Genomic DNA, 5,696 nt, shown 5'->3' on the forward strand with positions numbered 1-5,696 from the left:
AACAGGCAGTTCTACAAGCCCAGCTGCCTATGATTTCTGGCATTTATTTATTATTTCTCTCTCTGTGAATTCCCCATTCTATTTCTCATGCCTGAGCATAGCTTTGGGGGCCACTCGACTTCCAATTTGTTAGCAGAAAAATGTTTTAACTGCTACTCGAGAGAACTGGCTAGTGCATGTGAGATAAATTCTCTTAATTACAAAACCCAAATCACAGGGTGTTAAAAATTGAGATATAATTTACATAATTACAAGTAAAGCTCACAGAGCATTGACAAATGCCTCTACCTGTGTAACCCACATTCTTTTCGTTAACGAATTGGTCACCCGGACCAGTGCCAGGTTCTAGCCTAAACTCCTTTTCGGTTCTTGTATGGGCTTTCCCAGTTGTCATGGCAATTGTCAACTGTCATGGTGCTGGTGGGTGTGTCATTTGCATACTAATGTATCACAGTGAGCGTATATGAGGCTCAAGGTCTACTAGAAGTCAAATCTTCTGACATCTTGAGCCTAGCTGGTTCTAACCAGTGCTTGTTTCTCTATTTGCAGCTGCCTCTTGAAACTTAGACGACGTTGGAGGAAGGGGCAAGGGTGTAATTCTGGGACAACAGCCTTGGTAACACTTTCCCCATTTAGATCATTTCCATCAGTCCAGAAATTTCCTTATGTGCCCCTCCCAAGTCAATATCCCCAGTTGTAATCAATATTCTGATATCTATTACAATCCATAAACATTGTCTATTTTTTTTTTTTTTTAATGGGATCTTAGTTCCCCAACCAGGGATTGAACCTGGGCCCCCTGCAATGGAAGTGTGGAGTCCTAACCACTGGACCACCAGGGAAGTCCCGACATTGTCTCTTCTTGAACTTCTGATAATGTGGAGATAAATAGTGTGTATTTTTATTTATTTATTTTTGGTCTGGCTTCTGTCACTGAAAATAATGTTTCTGAGGTTCATCCAAGTTCTGTGTAGCTGTAGTTCATTCTTTTTTTTTAAATTGTAAAATAACATTTCATTATATGAATGGAGCACAGTCTGTTTACGCACTCCCCAGTTGATGGACATTTGCGTTGTTTCCCACTTTTGCATATTATAAGTATAGCTGCTACAAAAATTTTTGAGCAAGTGTCTGCGAACACATGTTCATTTCTTTCAGGGAAATACCTAGAAGTGGAATTATCGGTTATAGGGTTAAGGCAAATTAATTTTATGAGACCAAAATAGAAACAAAAGCTTGAAAACACATACATACATTTGTACGTCAGTTAAAAAAATGTTGGCACCCATATGTTACTATTTTTATGCAACCACGTGATGATTTGTGACATCCCTTCTCATTTAATAAAAAAAGTTTCATTCTGGTAAAATACGCATAGTATTTATTATCTTAACCATTTTAAAGTGTACAGTTCAGTGGTGTTAAGTTCATTTATCTTGTTGTACAACCATTACCATCACCCATCTCCAGAACGCTTTTCATCTCCTATCCTTCCTGCTTTGCATTCACATCTTCTCTTTCCTTGGGTAGCTTGAACTTTCTGGGGGTGACTTAGAAACCGTGAAAATCTAAAAATTCTTTGCAACGACAGTTTTCCTCTTCCAGTATTTTCCTGCATCTCTCTTTTTTCCTTTTGAGTGGTTCCCCATAATTCTCTTTCTCATAATATATTCTGTCCATTTGTTTCTTTTTCTCTTATTACCTCCTGCCCCATCCCCTGATTCAGATCTTCTGCTAAAAACTGAACACATGTTATAACTATTCCAGGCATAAGAGACACAACCATGAGGGAGTTTCTATGCCTGGCTAACTACAAGAATAATCTGGAGAGCTTTAAATAACACAGAGACTCGGGGGGTCTCCTGAGACCTGACCTATTGATTTGGAATTTCTGGTTGTGAGACTCAGGAATATGTATTTTGACAATTTGCTGAATGTGGTAGGCAGAATTTTAAGACCACCCCTGATGACCCTGGACTTTGTATAATTCCCTCTCCTGTGAATATGTTGGGATATCACTCTCCCATGATTATATTATGTGGTAAAAGGGGTTTTGCAGATTTTGCTCAGTTGACTTTGAGTGAATCAAAAGAGAGATTGTCCAAGGGGGTCTGAACTAATCACACAAGTTCTCCCTTCCTCCTTCCCTCCCTCCCTCCCTTCCTTCCTTCCTTCCTTCCTTCCTCCCTTCCTTCCTTTTAAAGCTTCAAAAATTTTTTATTGTGAAAAGTACAATAAGCCATTTAGAAGCCCCAAAGCACCAGAATTAAGGAGAACACACAATTTTTAAAAAATTTATTTAATTTATTTATTTTTGGCTGCATTGGGTCTTCGTTGCTGCGTGCAGGCTTTCTCTAGTTGCGGCGAGCAGGGGCTACTCTTTGTTGCGGTGCGCGGGCTTCTCATTGCGGTGGCTTCTCTTGTTGCGGAGCACGGGCTCTAGGCATGCGGGCTTCAGTAGTTGTGGCTCATGGGCTCAGTAGTTGTGGCTCGCAGGCTCTAGAGCACGGGCTCAGTAGTCGTGGTTATGTTTGTTGCTTTGTTGCTCCACAGCATGTGGGATCTTCCCGGACCAGGGATTGAACCCGCGTCCCCTGCATTGACAGGCAGATTCTTAACCACTACACTACCATGGAAGTCTCCGGAGAACATATAATTTTTATACACACATTTTTCATACAAAAGGTTGATCTTTATAGGAATTTAAAATAAATAATCTGAAAATCAGTGTCACTGATTGCAAAATAGGTATCTTGCTCTTTGACTATCTAAAGGTGACCAGCCTCCTATGTAGCTAAAAGATGAGCCTTTTGACATCTGTTCCGAGCCTGGATGGTGTGTCTCTGGCGGAGATTTCTCACTCTCTCCATAAGATACCGTTCCATGGTGTCCCAATGTGTTTTTCTTTGTCAAGGACTGAAATCTGAAATCTGTGTCAAGGACTCCATTTCAGAAATGTCATTTAATTGTGAGGTTCTAGGCAAACAGCTTGAGGTGACCCATTCATTTTGGCACCTGGACACTACTTTATTATATGGATGTTGAACGTGTTCTAAATCATCATGTATCTCCTTCTCTAGGAACCACCTTCTAGATGCATCTTTATTTTTTTAAAATTTTTACTTATTTATTTATTTGGCTGCATTGGGTCGCAGTTGTGGTGCGCGGGCTTCTGTAGTTGCGGCGTGCAGGTTCCAGAGCAGGCGGGGCTCAGTAGTTGTGGCGCGCGGGCTTAGTTGCCCCACGGCACGTGGGATCTTAGTTCCCTGACCAGGGATCGAACCCGTGTCCCCTGCACTGCAAGGTGGATTCTTAACCACTGGACCACCAGGGAAGTCCCTAGGCATCTACGGACTTTAAATCTAGATCTAGAAGTCAGAGATGGAGAAAGTCGGAAGCCAGAGAGATTCAGCACTTGAGAAGGATGCAGCCTGTCCTGGTTGGCTTTGAAGATGAAGGGGGTCATGTGGAAAAAAACCTGAGAACATCTTCAAGCTGAGAGTGACACCTGGCCAACCATGAGGTTACTGTGGGGCTGGGCATTGATTCGCCTTAGCTCCCTTTCTGCCATGTCACCTTATGTTAAGAAAATTTTGTCTAAAACTTGGGAAAAAAGCAGATACATGGCTGTAATGTCCTCTCAGTATCATTGCTTCACATGTGTGTCAGCGGGGTTCCCTAGGAAGTGGAGGCTGAGACTGAGTCAGGATCATTATTGAGAGAGAATGACTCACAAATGTACATGTGAAGGAAGCAGGATTGGGCAGAAAGAACCTCAGACTGCAATCTGGAACTGACCAAGTTCCAGCCAAGCCAATGTAGAAATTGGAAGTGAAGATGACTTACTAAGGAGTGCCACCTTGGTCAGAAGACCTAGTCCCGTTGCTGTATCATCATGGCTGGGCTGCCGAGGAAGAATGACATCTGGGGCAGATCCTGAAGGTGTTGACATCTGGAAGCTCTCGGGGAACTGCATTTCTTGCAGCTGAGTGGCAGATTCTTTAGAGAGATCTCAGAGGTATATCTTGACAGGCTTATTCAAAATCTATGTAATCGTCTAGAAAAATACATCTTTAAAATCATGGATTGAGCTTTAATTTACATAGGGTAAAATTCATGCTTTTTAGGTGTACTTTTTTTTAAATAGACTTTTTTGACTAAATATTTTTTAAAATCAATTTTTATTGGAGTATAGTTGATTTATTATGTGGTGTTAATTTCTGCTGTACAGCAAGGGGAGTCAGTTATACATATCCATATGTATACATACATATACATATATCCACTCTTTTTTAGATTTTTCTGCCATCTAGGTCATTACAGAGTACTCAGTAGACTTCCCTGTGCTATACAGTAAATTCTTATTAGTTATCTATTTTATTATATATAGTAGTGTGTATATGTCAATCCCAATCTCCCAATTTATCCCTCCCCCCATCCCCCTTGGTAACCATAAGTTTGTTTTCTACATCTGTGACTCTATTTCTGTTTTGTAAATAGGTTCATTTGTACCATTTTTTTTAGATTCCACATATAAGCGATATCATATGATATCTGTCTTTCTCTGTCTTAATTCACTCAGTCTGACAATGTCTAGGTCCATCCATGTTGCTGCAGATGGCATTAGTTTGTTCCTTTTTATGGCTGAGTAATATTATATATATATAAAAAGTGATTTCATATATATATATATATATATATATATATATATATATATACCACATCTTCTTTATCCATTCATCCGTTGATAGACATTTAGGTTGCTTCCACGTCCTGGCTATTGTAAATAGTGCTGCAATGAATATTGGGGTGCATGTGTCTTTTTGAATTATGGTTTTCTCCAGATATACGCCTAGGAGTGGGATTGCTGGATCATATGGTAGCTCTAGTTTTAGTTTTTCCAGGAACCTCCATACCATTCTCCATAGTGGCTGTACCAATTTATATTCCCACCTAAAAAAATAGACTTTATTTTTTTAGAGCAATTTTAGGTTCACAGCAAAACTGAGCAGCAAGTAGAGTTTCCATATACTCCTGGCCCTCGCACACGCACAGCCACCGCCACTAATGCCATTCCCCACAGTTGGACTCCAGTGTTGTACAAATGGTACATAGTAACACATACACACCACTACAGTATCATGCAGAATAGTTTCATTTCCCTAAAACTCCTCTGTGCTTTGCCTATTCATTCTTTCCTCTCCGGCGGTATTTGTAATATGAAAATATATAGTTGGGTAACTACTACCATGAATGTAGGCAGACCCTTGGTCCTAGTGCCTAGTTATACTTTAAATTCTAGTCTTTACTAGCTAAATTCCTGGACCCTTAGGCTTCTGCGTATTTTTCAAGGCCTTTTGTTCTGCTTTGCTTAACATGTTGGTTCTTTTCTTAGATTAAGGGAAGGGAGGGAATACAGAAACAGAGAAGTCAAGAAACAATAGTGCAGGGTCCTGGTTCTTCCTGAAGGGATACACATAACAATACCTTTGAGTTCTTCTGCAGAAACTAGGGTCCCCACCCAGGTGGAGGATGGTATCAGGCTGAGCGCAAGATTCCTGGAACACCGCCCTGTTACCTCACCTCCAACCAATCAGAAGAAAGTCTGCATGTGGTGGAAGATATAGAAGATTCTGACCCCCCTCCCCGAACGATTAACTGCGATTAACTTCCCCTTTATCCCTCATGGTTCAGCA

At 40.7% G+C, this 5,696-nt stretch overlaps 1 non-coding gene across 1 annotated transcript; it reads right to left on the minus strand.

Moving 5' to 3' along the window:
- Positions 1–769: 769 nt before the first annotated feature.
- TRNAG-UCC (transfer RNA glycine (anticodon UCC)) lies at positions 770–842 on the minus strand. The gene has a single exon. It is a non-coding gene; the product is annotated as a tRNA-Gly (tRNA).
- Positions 843–5,696: the final 4,854 nt, after the last annotated feature.

The sequence above is a fragment of the Lipotes vexillifer genome, unplaced genomic scaffold, assembly GCF_000442215.2.
Source record: "Lipotes vexillifer unplaced genomic scaffold, Lipotes_vexillifer_v1.1 scaffold1011, whole genome shotgun sequence".
NCBI lineage: Eukaryota > Metazoa > Chordata > Mammalia > Artiodactyla > Lipotidae > Lipotes > Lipotes vexillifer.